Source organism: Falco biarmicus, chromosome 5, assembly GCF_023638135.1.
Source record: "Falco biarmicus isolate bFalBia1 chromosome 5, bFalBia1.pri, whole genome shotgun sequence".
Classification (NCBI taxonomy): Eukaryota; Metazoa; Chordata; class Aves; order Falconiformes; family Falconidae; genus Falco; species Falco biarmicus.
Genome location: NC_079292.1, coordinates 27,799,325 through 27,813,682, shown reverse-complemented (window position 1 = coordinate 27,813,682; position 14,358 = coordinate 27,799,325). Strand labels below are relative to the sequence as shown.

Here is a 14,358-nt window from a genome sequence, read left to right as displayed (position 1 = left end):
ATCCAAACAAATACTAAATGTAAGAAAACATCAGAAGAACTTGCTTTCTTTGACCAACTGTACTAACACATGGGGAATGACCACTTGCCAAGAGTCCAGTGCTATCCTTCACAGGCCAAACCCAGAAAGAAAGAAGTTATTAATTTTTACTGGCAGAAGCATCTGAGGCATTCCAGCTTTAAGAATGAAGATCACCTGAATAGAAAGAAAAAAGTCATATTCCATCCTCTACGAGGCAGGCCACCTGAGACTTTCTGGGATTGCAAATATTCATCCTGAAGCTGAGGCAGAGAATGAACTAGAGGTATATAAAAGAAGTAAAGCCAATTTCCTTCTCACTGACTCTTTGATACATAAATAGCATTCACCGAGAACGGAGATTAACACCTCACTGAGGCCACTGCTGGGGTGCAGATATCATGCTTTTTCTGTTGCCTGCTCAGAGGGAGGTGGAATGAGCAGCACCATCTTGGTAAACTCATTTTACCACATCTCATACATCTTTCACAGTAGGCCTGCAAATTCTTTTTTAAAGGCTAGTCTGCCTCCCCACCTTCAAATTCAGAGAAAAAAATATTTGATTGAAGACTCGTGACTTGTAAATGCTCTCAAATTTTCTTGGAATCTCTTTTTAATTCCTTATTCCTTTTTTTCCTCACAGAAAGAAAGTTTAAGGTATTCATTTTGCCTGTGTGCCCATCTGCACTCCTCTTCCCCCTCTTTCCTCAGCACCAGTCTTTTTAACCAAGTTTGTCCAAGTGTCTCAGAACTAGTGCATCTATACCAGCTTCATGAAGATAAACAGCCAGGTAAGGCAGAAAAATCCCACCAGACTGTCCCCATAAGTATGAGCTCAACATTATAAGATAGCAGAGAATTCAAGGGTTGTGGGAGATGTGTAACCAACGTCCAAACCATGCCAAAAGCCTTGATCAGAGCCCACACCTCCGGAGATGTCAATCAGCTGGTAAGCCACAGTTTTCATCTTCCTGCCTCTGTTCAGTAGTGCAAGTGAAGCTGAAACTTATTTCATGAAGCAATAGAATCATAAAATAATTTGGGTTGGAAAAGTCCTGTAAGATCATCGAGTCCAACTATAGACCTGGTCTGCACTGGTGCCTGAATGTGTCAAGTCTGCTAAGGAGATAGGCTTATCTAGGTAGGATCATTAGTCTTAGTCTGACTGTGACAAATCTGGAATACCAACACCAGGTTTATAATCCGAGAAAAGCTCTTGGGCTGTTTTTCCATGGAGTCAAGCAAAACCCCATTGCTCAACTCACAGAACCAAAAGGGCTAAATATTTGGACATTCATCTAGTCTGGGGGAAAAACCCACTTGCGATGCCTTGTTCAGTGCTGGATTTCCATACTCACTGTGAGACAGTCAGTTAGGGCTGCCTCCATGTAGATTAGTGCAGCCTTACTGGATGAGATTTGCCAGCTAAAAAGCATCCTGTGGAAGGATATGCTGTTGATATCTGTGTTATCATCTCTGTGGGATTCAAGTGCCTGCCTATGTGCTTACACACAGCTCTTACTTTGCGTACAGGTTCACAAAGCTATGTGCCACACATAGCATGTGGGGCGGTCCTGCCTTCCACTGCCGCTGTCAAATCACTCAGTTTCCACTTCCTCCGGATACGTAAGACCCACGGCCACGTTCTTTGTGACTGAGATCTGAAAAAGTAGTGCTGCTGAGTGTCCAAGTATGCCAGCACAGCACCTTCTTAGCACAGAATCGGGATTTGGGGTGAAAAGCTGCATCTGCCTAAGCAGGGCTCAGAGAGAGATGTTTACTGTGTAGTACATGGGAGACTTTTGGAAATGACATTTGCACACAATTAAAGGTCACATTGTTTAGATAAGTTGTAACCCATCACTATGAACAAGGCATTGATTACTGGACTACATTCATTTTTAATTCCATTAGTGGTATAAATGACAGTTTCTGTACTTGCCTCTTCTCTTGACACATAGCAATGAGAGCAGCAAATTACCTCCAAATTCAAAGTAACTGAACAGATAAGCTGCTTTCCATGCTCTTTGGCACAAAAACCCCAACCCATCCTAGCCTTAGCTAGTCAGTAAATATCCTGGCAATCTCCTGAAATGATGCATTAATGGACTATAACAGGGTTACGACTATCTGATTATCTGAGGAGCATTTACTGAGGTGTCAGTGTAACTACACAAGGCAAATTACAATTTCCCCATCAGTCCTTCCGTGTCTGATTTGTTGGGAAAAGGGTGAGCTGCTACATTAGGTTTTCTCTGACTTGTTCTCTAGGAATAAAAGTTATCCCTGCATCCCTGGAAGTGGGCAACTAGTCTAAGCTCCTTGACCGCAGCCATGGGAAGCTTACAAAAAGAAATGGGCACCTCAAAAGACAGCCTGTCTCCCCTAGCTCCAGCCTTATGCCTGCCCTTGTGCAGCTCAGTAGGGCTAATGCTGATGCATGGGGGAGCCTGAAATAGTGCAGGCTTAAGGACAGCAATGTAATCTGTTGCTTTTAAAATCTCATTCACTGTTCACTAAGGAACACTCCTGTTCTCCCCCGCCCCCAAGTGAATGGAAAAGTTGGGACAAAAGTGGCAGCGAGTCACTGGTAAAAGAACTTGTTAATTTGGCTTTGACCCCTGGTGCAGGAGCAGCAGTTTTAGCTGCCTAAGCAATGTGAAATGAATTCCACACTAAGTGATGTAGAGCTAATTGCACAGGGATTGACAGCAGAGATCTGCTGTGCAGGCACAGCGTTGCCTGATGACCAAAGCTGCTTCATTAGTCCTGCAACCTTCTTCTTTTAGCTCCTGTTCTGCACGCAGACCACAAGTCCCTGCCCTAAAAAGGACACTATGAGGCATATTGCTACCTTCAGCTGGATGCTGCATTAGTATGGAAGACATGCATTGCCCAGTGCTTAGGTGGTAGCTGCCTAGCAGGATCTGTGTGTGAATTCAAGCGTTCTCTTGACTCCCAGTGGCAGTTCAATGCCCAAAGGACTTTTAAAAAATCCTTTAGTGTCTAGTGGCACATTTAATTGCCTGAATACTTCAATAACTCTCTTTGTAAATTAGAAGAAAATGGTAATCAAATTCATGTACATTTGCAAAACACTTTATGACCAATAGGTGTATCAACTATTATTAGCCCAAAGACAGAGCTACTTTTATCACTACCACCAGTATCTAGGCTGATTTTACTTGGCAGGAGTTAAACCTAACGGTTCTTATCATAAAAAGAGAGAGAAAGTGTCATCAGAAGTGATTGAACTACATATTGGCTACGTTATGTTGTAATGGCTGTCAAAGATAAACACAGGAGTAGCTTATCTTGTTTCCTAATCATCTTCAGGTGTAATGTTGTCATTCATTTTGCTAACTCTCCCTTTGTATTTAAACGCAGGGGAGACCACAAACTGAAAAATACACATTCAGTCTATTTCTGCTTTCAATTGGTCTGTTTGTGGGAATAATCGTTTCAAACTCAATGACCACAAATGAGCTGATGTTTACACAAAACTTCCTGAGAAAGCGCGAAGGGGACCTGCCACCCTTTGCTGATGGCTTTGCAACGTCCGCTGCTGCACACCCTGTGTTGGGTCTGGTCTTGCGTAAGCCTGAGCTGCCCTTGCTTCTCCCAGGTATCTGCAGGTTCATGGGAGTTTGTCCTGTAGAACTGCTTGATCGTCATCTCCCTGGGCACCCAAATAAAGTCCTCCCTGGCTCTTCCTTGTGTAGATAAGGAGAGACTTTTCCAGTCATTACAGAGGCAAATAATGTCCTCCAATCCATCAGTGGGAAGGGAGGGAGAAGAGGCCAGTCCAGCTATGCTACATCTATGGTCCTGGGCTCCAAGGAACAATCTGGGCCTGGAGGGAAGACAGCAAAATTGGTAGGTTAAACACAAAACAAAGAAGGATTACCCTCCTTCTCTTTCTCCTAGAGCAAAAGAATTGATTTAATTCCCAGAGCAGTGCTGCTTCTGGATAGTTTCTAACCTCATCCTAAGAGTAGGAAAGAAACTCTCAGTTAGGTTTATCCTAATAATAACCCCGTGACAGAGGTAAGTAATCTTAGTATTCTCATTTTATAAACAGGGAACCAAGACTCAAAAAGGGGGGGTGTATCTTATCTACTTATATGCATTTGGGCATTTGGTTTGAGCCAGTTGTTTGGGCTCCCTCTGTAGTTGATGGAGGAAGGTAGGCAATTCCAGATAGTAAATATCCCATTTCTTCTTAGCCACTTAATTTAGCAGTGGGAGAGCTGGCCTTTGCCTAATCCCCATTGGGATCCCGGGCTAGATGGAGAAGGACTTCGGTTTTCTGACTGTGTGGGTGTTCTCAGGGTTTGCCTAAATATTCTAATAGGATCAGGGCCCTCACAAAATGCTGTTTTAGCTGCTTTGCTTTGAAAACCCAGCCAGTGGTGTATTATCTCCTTTGCTTAATAGCCCACTGGTTTGAACAGTCATTTAGGAAGTGAAAGCTCATAGTTCAGCCCTGAGAGAGCCTGGTTTTATCCCTCCTAGAAACATGACCCAGATACCTTCCAGCTCTGCTGAGTAGAGATGTGCTACCAAATTAATCACAGACAAATTTGAGAGCTGTGGCAGAGACCTTGGGGGATAAGGACCAAGATGGGGCTCTCCAGAATTAGTGTAGAGAGAAGGAAAGAAGCTCCTTCTCTCCAAGCTCATGACTTCTTCCGGGGAGGGGGAGGCAGGTGCCATGGGGGCAGAAGGTCCCTGGAGGCAGTTTTGAGCAGCAGGGCTGTTCTCAGCCAGTTTTGTGCCGTGGGCAGCCTTGATAACCACTGGGGCTCTTAGAGCTTTCAGGCTAATTAATACAGTGCTGTCCCAACAACTTGGCTTCTTGGATCTTGTTTTCCTTCCTCTTCCAAAAAAATCCCAGTTTATTTGCCAGTCATCTTTAGATGGTTAAATCAGTTGTTGGAGTCTCACACAGTGCACAAATAGGCTTCTCAGCCTTTCCTGAATGGACATCAACTTCCTCTCAGCAAACTTGGTCAGGCCGTTTCTGTGGTTTCACAACACTTGCTCTTTAGAAAAGAGGTATGAAATATGTCTAAGAAACAAGCACATGATTTCTGGGGAAGGGGAAGGGGAACGGGAAGGGAAGGGAAGGGAAGGGAAGGGAAGGGAAGGAAAGGAAAGGAAAGGAAAGGAAAGGAAAGGAAAGGAAAGGAAAGGAAAGGAAAAGAGAAAAGGAAAGAAAAGAAAAAAGTAAAGAAAAAAGAAAAGAAAAAATAGAAGAAATTAAAAGTGAAAAGAACAGAAAAGAAAAGAAAAGAAAAGAAAAGAAAAGAAAAGAAAAGAAAAGAAAAGAAAAGAAAAGAAAAGAAAAGAAAAGAAAAAAGAAAGGAACAAATAAAAGAAAGACAAAAAGAAAAGAAAAGAAATCTTCAGTTATTAAATGGAAGGTCACAGAAAGAAAAGAATTGTAACTGGACTGATAACCGTGTCCCTTAAATTAATACTGAATAATTGGAAATGATAATTTGCAAGTGACATTTCCTGCATGGTTAACCATGGTATACGCTTTATTGTTATATTGTTAAAAATGAGTAAGTTGCTGCATAACTGCTAATAGCATTTGTAGCTATTGAAGATAAGGCAACAGTAAGGGGTAATCAAACTACATTCTACCAAGTATAAAATGACTATGTAAAATGACATCTGTAAATCAAAGCTTAATTATCCTGATGTAATTTACAACAATTGGCCAGCCCAAGTTTTCCTCAGGTGAGCTGCCCTGATGGAGTCAGCTGATGACACAGTCAGATGGGACATTGTGGCTGTGGCTAAGGTACAAGGCTGCTGCTATCCCCCTGCAAATGCTTGCTGCACCTTCACAACTGCCAGCATAACTGCTTGTGTGATTGCTCCCTTACCCTGGTATCTGTTTGTACTATCTTGGTTTAAAAAGCTTGTCTGCAAAATAATAAAAAAAAATAATAAAAAAAATTTGGCTAAGCCAGAACCTTTTGGAAGAGTCCCTTACTGTAGATCAGGAGTCTGATTTCCCCCAGGTCAGGAGGTCTGTGCATGTGGTGTGGGACTCCCATTTTGGGTTGGGTGCTGTAAATGTGGAAGGGGCACCGAAAAGAGGCACTGAAAGGATTAGAGGCTTGGGGGAAATGCTTGATGGTGTAAGAAATTAAGAAATTGGTTTATTTAGCCTGTATGAAAGAATGAGAAATGCTTTGATTACACTGTGTAACAGAGAAAATGCAAGATACGAAAGGGCAGTTTAATCTGTCAGAAAGTAGATAACAAGAATCATGGATATGAAAGCTAGATGTGATCATCTTAGAAACAAGGCACATTTCTTTTTAACTGTGAAGCTGCTTAAGAAACTACAGGAAAGAATGATGGAGTTTCCATTTCCGGATGCATGCTACTTAATTTAAACTGAGTCACCTTCCAGGGAGAAATGTGTTAGTCCAGCATATTACCAGCTAGATAGATACTGGCCTGACTGGATGAGATGGAACAGGAAGTCAAATCAGATGGTTTACTTTTTAATAATAGCTTTAAAATATAAGAATTACAAACTACTGTCCTGTGGTCACTACTGAAAACTTAGTACTACAGAAACTGGTATAAATCTATTTCATCTCATGTCATCTCATCTTATCTCATCTTTCATTGCACTCTAATTTAGGATAAAAATGTATGATTCCAGTAGGAAATCCAGACTCTCTCCACTATTTTATAGCTATGCAATTGGAAGTGTTGTTATTAGTATCACCATTAAGTTTTAAGCGTATGTTTAATGTGCACTTAAATACTTTTTTCAACTTGCAGCCTTAATCATCATAGTGTAATAAGAACGGAATCATTACAGTGCAGCAGATGAGTTCTCAGAGCTTCTGTACCTTAGGCGGTGATGCCATTAATTCACATAAACCAAACAGCACTTGGCCTGGCAGGTATTTGGAAGAGAGACCTCCAGTGCAAATGTATGCTGTTTAAATTAACTTCTGTTAAGGCTACTCATGTACCTACTAAATGTGTGCATTGCATTTTATAATATAGAAAGTAAGCTAAGAAGAAGGTAGTAGGACAGTAATGTAATAGATGCAATTGGAACTGACATAGGAAGTAGGTGCAAAATGAATGAAGGTATGCAAGAAAACGCATGAGTTATGAATCAGGTTTCAAATGAACATGCAATATAAGTGCATCCTTCCATAAATTCTTCAATCCCTCTGATTTTTCCACCTTCTAAATGCTACAGAAATTATTTTATGTCTGTATATATCTAACTTATTCCAGGAGAATGACTTCTGCTGAACCACATATGATTCAGAAAATCTCTAGATTTTTTCAGAACTCTCCAGAGAAGTCTCCATCCTTCACCATCAATCACATGCTATTGAACTGGGTTGAGACATAAAGGGTACATCTGAAGCATCTGTATGATCGTGCTTGTACTATCCACATGCAACTAACCTGGGGAAGGACTTACTACCAAAAATTGCTAAGTGCAGGATTTAACAAGATTATAAAATACATAGCTTGGCCTAAATAAAGTAAAAGAAGGCTCTGTGGATTTAGTTTCTCAGGTGTATTCTCTAACATATTATAAAGTGCAAATGTTGGTCAAATCTTTGTCATATTTGGACCTCTATGAAGTTTTCCTTCTGTGCAGCTTTCCTGGCATCATTCATTCTGTGGTGACACTGCTCTACTTTTAGGCTACTCTTACAATTAAGCTTTTCAGGACTTAATAACTTGGTATCCCTGCTTCTCTGTTAAATATGGGTGAAATTGGCCTAGACTTAGGAGTTCTCACTGTGAAACAGGTAGAACAATGTAAAGGCACAGGCAATGTCATCTCATGTACTTTTTCCCCTAAGCAAACTATATCAAAAAAGGGATTGGCTATTTATACAGTTACCAAGGATAACAATACAAACCATAATTAAAGACAATAAAACTATTGGAAGCCATATTAAACCTTGTACTTCAGGGCTTAAACTAAACTCTAGCTGTTAGAGAGGATTATAGCTCTATATTAGAGCAAATAATTGATTTTCTGGGTCACTTCACATTCACTACCAAAAAAAAGTAAAAAAAAAAAAGGCATCATTTTAGTTTTCCTCTCCCTGTTCTTGATTTTTTTTGCTGACTAGAACGATTTGAGAATAGTAACCAGAGTTTCCCAAAACCTTTTGAGGAGTCTAAACTTGTTCTTTTGTGTAGAGAGAAGATTTAATACAGAATTATTTCTTCCATCTTTCCCTAAGAAGGGAAACAAGGTGGGGGTCACAGAATATTTAATTGATAGCTGCTGTGAAGCTTTTTATTTCTTCTTCATGGTGTCCTGATCTTCTGGCTTGGGATTTGGATGGAGAAGGACACTGGGATGGGATTGATTGGGGTCTGACCTAGGCAGATAATGTCCATGGGCCACATGCAGGACACCACAGTCTGGAGTCGGCCTTGCTTATCTATAACAACTGGTAGCCTGTTTGACATGTGACTGACTATTTTTCTCCACTGACTGTAAGAGGAATGAGGGTCTCACAGCTCTGGTGGTAGGTGGTCTGAAGTGCTCATCAGTCTCTTGACCTTACACTCCCTAAGAGGTGAGATACTTAAATGAGGCCCTCGTGATGGGCAGTGCGAATATGACTTTATATGTCTACAAAATGAGGTAAAATTCACCAGGGTTAGGGTTACGCTTGCTGGAGGAAAAATTCCTGCTGCTCAGGCAACATCTCTTTGGCAGTCAGCCAGCACCTCCTTCTCCTGAGATTAAGGGTCTTGTGACAACTGTTTACTTACTCACAGTTGCCTTTGATTTAATGATTTTAGTTGGAAATAGTTGTGAGTTCTGCTAGGAAATTAGTATGGGAGATTGACATGGGGTTTGCTTTGATACCTTTCTTCAGCAGGATACCTTCTCAAGCCAAGGCAGAGGCATGCAGAGGTACCCAGATGGGTGCCAAGCCTTGCCTTTGGCTATGGAAAGCCATGGAACACTGGCATTATCTTGCTCCAGCCAGGGAAATACTCCTGCTTCTCAGAGGGTATCCCTAACCTGCCTTGTTGCAGTTGGGTTCCTCCTGCTGTGTGAGGTAGCACAGGACTGTGCCACCATCTTCCACCTCCCTGTGCCTCCCTCCCTGCCTGGGAAATGAGGCTAAAACCTCCTAACGGCATAGTGACTGTGAGGCACCTGGGATAGGATCTGTAAAAATGCTAGTTCACTCTGAACTTCAGGCATGAGTGATGTGGTGTCAGCAAGGTTAGATGCTTTCACTGTCCTTGAGGCTCTGAGCTTAGCTACACTGGGAGCCAGTGAGAGAAGTGGTTGAGGCTGCAGACCATCCTTTAGGCTCATGCTGGTGTATCAGTGGCTAAGAGGCATCCTCAGATGGGGGAAACCCAAACAGCTCAGCTGTGTTGTGGACTGAGTGGCTGCTTTGAGGCTTTATAGTGTTCCTGTGGCCCAGGTGTTTAGGGTTGGTGCTTTTCAAGCAGGCATTTTCTGAATCCTACCTTCCTGTCATGTCTTCAGGGAGTGTGGGTGCCTGTGGTGTAGAGCACACTGACAGCCATGGGTAATGCTCGTAGCCATGGATTTATCCCAGTCTGACAGTTGTACTCCAGCGCAGTGCTTAGTGGTAGGTTCCTGTCTGCTGCCTCCTTATCTGGGACAGCTTCCACCCAGCTGTGGGTCGTGCAGCTACCCCCAGTCCTCCCTTCACCCCTGCCCCTCTTGGAAGAAGCTTGAACATACCACTGTTAACTGTGTAGGAGCCACCTTTGGCCTGCCACCTCCCTCGCCTGATGTGTGAGACAATTTCCAAATCTCACTTCTTCCACCACCACATTTCTGAGATCTAATTTTTCTCACTTCATTCACACTCAGCCCTACAAAGCCAGCCTGCGGATCAGGAAGGAAAATTCAATGTCCTTTCATCACCCAAGATGTCTGGCTTCTTTGGCACAACTTCTACCTGGATGTAGATCTTAGCAGTAACTTCATCAAGACATGAGACAGAAGTGAATGGGTCCCAGGAGTGGCATTGTGTGACACGCAGAACCACTGACAGTGGCTACAGCCTTGCTTAGGTAACTCAGTTAAGTGCAACAAATTAATGGCAATAAATCACTGAACCAAGATGCATGATACTTGGCACAAGCCCTCTCTCTGGAAAGCTGAAGTAAGGTGTTAAGAGATAGAGGGTAACTCATTAAATGCTAGAACAGCCTTTATTCCTTGCCATGTACCTTTTCCAGGGTTTTTCATTGAGTTTATGCGTAGGTTTGTAGATGAAAAATAAGATTTACCTGTCTCTAGCACAAGGGGAATCAGGTTCCAAGCAACCACAATACATATATTTACACAGAAAGCAGTCAAAAGATATCTATTGGGTTCAGGAATATTAAGTGGACATTTCTTGTTGTGCATTTTCTCTCTTCTTCTCCAACCCTAAAAAAAAGCAAATCATAAACAACAACAATTTCAAAGAATATCCATTGAATGACAGACACAACAAACCAAGAGAGCTGTTGCTGCAGTTTGTGCTTCCTCTGCACCCATCCCTGCAGCACATCTGCCACTAGAGACTCCAACAGAGGATTTTGCAGTTCTAACCACAGCTGCTTGAGACACTGCCACCTCCACCCATCCCTTTCATGGCAGGTGAAGTGTGAGCTGACTATGTACCTTACTCAGATGCTTCACTTCAGTGTCCAAAATTTGTTGCAATGAGTTTGGATGCCAGTAGGTCAGTGGCTCGTCTGTATAGTGGTGGCAATAATTCCTCCTAGCTGCCCTGAGCTTTTACAACCATGCATGACTATGAAGGTCATCATTAACAAAAAACCATAAGCTATTTCTTCTGCAAAAAAATGGACATGTAGGAATACATATAGCTCATTTCATCTGAGGCAGTTCTGCTAGTCAGAAGTAGCTGCACTGAAATCAATGTGTTACTCCCAAACATGGAGGAAATAGGAAACAGTTTCTTAATAGAAGAAAAGTTTCCTTAAACAGAAGAGATCAGACAACCAGTAATTCCAGTAAATTACTTCCTTGGCATTAACGATGCTGTATCGACCCATCCTGGCGGAGAATTTGGCCGACATTATGACCAGATCATATTACAGCAAGCACTGCCCAGAGCATCTTCATGTAAAACTGGAATATACTGCAGCAAAATAACTGAGAGGAACTGCTTGAAGCAGGTTACAATTTTGTTTGATGGTAACAAAACGGTTTTATAAAAGAGGAGTTCAGAGTGTGGTAGCATAGGACTGCCGCTGATGCAGAACCAAATCCCGAAGCTGAGGGACACTAGGGGCTTCTCATCATGCTTTCTGCTATGCTTTGGCCTCTTGCTGTTTCCAAAAGCAGGGACAATGTGGGGGAATTTTGCTTCCTCATATTCCATGGATATAGAAGCTCTTGATCTTCATTGTTAACCTAGAATAAAAACTAAAACCAAACCAAACCCAAACCCAAATTTTACTTTTCTTTTGAGGGTGAGAGATGACAGGAAAGTTAAGTTTTGCTGCAGTTCTCAGTATTTGAAATCCAGTGGGACCTTTCAGTACAAGAGCTTAATTTGGACTTGATGGGAACCCAGTTTACTGGTTTAAGTCACTGTTGGCTAATACAGCTTGAAGCTGTTCCACAATAAAGCACTACATTCAGCTGTGAGCCTTATCGCTGGGACTCATCTGACCTTTCCCAGGTAAGCTGGAATTGCTTAACACCGTCGCTACCCCAAAACTAATAGAACCTTTCAGCATGGCTTAGGCTATCACTTCACTTCCCTGACATCAATTTCTAAAATAAAATAGAAGGCTAATTGGTAAATCAGGGGAGTATTTTTTTCCTCCCCCCCACAAGATATAATGGTCAAATATATTTTCAAATCTAAACTACCAACAATACAAAGGTACAACTTAAATGCACAAATAAAAGGGGAAGCTCAGCAGAAGGTTGAAAGTTCAACTAGAATTCACCAGGCCAAATTTATCAGCATTGGTGGGGATGGGTCTTAATCACAGTCACCAAGTCTAAGGTGGTGTGGTCAATTTTAATAAACATGGTCAAAAACTGCCGGGGAGAAATAGATACGCAGGAAACAGAGTGCAACTCCCAGGCTTCTGGCGCCCCAAATAATTTTTGCCTCATCAGATCATGCTACTGCACTGAAATGTTTTTAGAGAAATGCAAGACCACATAGGCTAGCTAAAGCATGAATTCTGCAGAAACTACCTGGCATGTGGTTCTGAAATGGAACACAGACACTAATAGGATGCTTAGCATATTTTGCATTGGATTTTGAGATGTGTAGTGAAGCAAAGCCAGAAGGAACAATGGGAGCTGAGCAGCTGATCCAAGTGGGTCAAGGGCTGAAAAGTAGCCATTGCTCCTTAGCAGGAGGATTTGGATAAGGACCAACAGGTGATGTGAGTGATGGGTGTGAAAAAGGCTCTTCAAGCTGTCAGGGGAAATTAAGATAAAAAGGAAGGTGAAGGAGTAAGGAAACTAGTTGGATTCATCGGTTCAAATCTCTGCTGAATGTCCCAAAGAGATGAACTCAACCAAACTATGAAGGATGCATCAGAGCCCAGGCTGTAACGTGTTTCAACAGCCAGTCTAAATATATGGAGGCTATCAACAAGAGTAAAGAAAGGAGGGAAGCATTAAAGCATGAAGGGCTTTTGCACTTACTTGTTTGACAGCAGCTGGGACTGCGAGCACCAGTCTTGAGGCACAGTCCCACACTGCTGCTTTCTGCACTAGACACAGATGAAAAAAAACAGAGTTCCTGCCACAAACCACTTCTAATCTCAGTTTAAGGCACAAATATCTTCTAATCGCCACCCACGGCATACGAGGTGGGGAACCTCCTGTCTACGTTGGAGAAGTGCACCCCTTGGCACTGGCATCACTCGCCCACTCAACTGGCCCAGTGATGACCAGAGGGACATTGCCTTTTTTGGGTCCCCATCAAAGCCAATACTGTCAAAGGAAGCAGGAGGACGCTGGAGGCACCCAGGAGCATGTGCGATTACTCGGTGGCTGGGGACAGGGCAGCCCCGTGGCAGCAGTCCTCAGGCACGAGCCCCGGCAGTGCTGCACGTGGAGCTTCCTCCAGAGCTTGGCCAGAGTGCAGGAATCCAATGTTTAGAAAGGCATTTTCCTGTCCATATAAACAATTTGACCACAATAGCCCAATTCCTGGCTCCAAGGCCTCATTTAAATGTTGGTCAGTCAAGGCCCACAATTAACATTTAATTAGTAAACTCATTACAAAGGCAGGAAGTCTCAGACTTTCCCTTCATTCTCTTTCAGGCCTCTGAAGGGAAGGGCCAGGCCTGTCTTTGGCTTTTGATTCAGCAGACGAGTGGTTGGTGGGGTTTGTTGTTGTTGTTGTTGTCTCTCCTGATTTCCCTCTGCTTGCAGAACAGTTGCTTTCCTTGAAGCAGGCAGGCATGACCTGAATACGTTGCATGTTTGGCTGGAAATAAGCTAGTTCACTAATATTTCCATCTGAATTTTGCCCCGGATGGCTTCCTCGGTGTTCCCAGGTGGCTGAAGAAGCAGTGGTTTTTAGGGACATGGTGGTGGGGAGCCTGGTTACCTGCATCCATCTTCGTGGTAGAGGTACTGCCAAAAAATCTGATTTTCTGTGTGGTGCTGAAGGTTATGTCTGTTGTCTGTGACAGCAGGGAGAAAAGGAGCCTCTTGGCAACAAGAAGGGAAAATGGTGAGGCTTAAATTCGAGAGAAAGCACTGATGCAGAGGATGAGAGCTGACTATGCCTGTGGCGAGGTACCTTGCTGGAAACATGTGATGGAACTGATACAGTGGCCTTTTTCCCAGTATGGGAGAGGGACTGGGAGTTCATAGTGTAGCTTACCTGATGGGGTGTTGTTCATCCATCCATAGGCTACAGGACCCCACCTTTGGCCATCTAATTGCTTTTCATGTGATTATTTACGGATATGAATTACAAGCAGAGCTTGTTTTCAGACAATGCTAAAAGGGTCTGAGCTCTCTGATTTAAAGTACAACAAGACAGACCATAGCACAAATGCTTTACCAACACTTATGCTGCTCTATGAAAATGTATTCACCTGACCATGCCCCGGAGTAGGGAGAAAAGTAAAGAAGTCAACACAAAAAATAATAATTGCAAAACAATAATTTCTTTCTTTTTTTTCCTCCAGAATCTATTTTCCATTGCAGCACAAAGTAGGTTTAAAAAGTCTGCCGGCTGGCAGGGTATATTCCACATTTTGTAATTTTGAGGAGATTTTCTCAATGTAAACTTTGTATTTCTCTCAAAACAGAGTGCT

The 14,358-nt window shown here is 42.6% G+C and overlaps 1 long non-coding RNA gene across 1 annotated transcript; it reads right to left on the bottom strand.

The window, feature by feature from the left end:
- Nucleotides 1–1,724: 1,724 nt before the first annotated feature.
- Nucleotides 1,725–12,786, bottom strand: LOC130150343 (uncharacterized). Its single transcript, XR_008822210.1, has 3 exons — nucleotides 12,728–12,786; nucleotides 10,330–10,471; nucleotides 1,725–3,871 (listed from the first exon to the last, which is right to left on the bottom strand). It is a non-coding gene; the product is annotated as an uncharacterized LOC130150343 (long non-coding RNA).
- Between the last annotated feature and the right edge of the window lie 1,572 nt (nucleotides 12,787–14,358).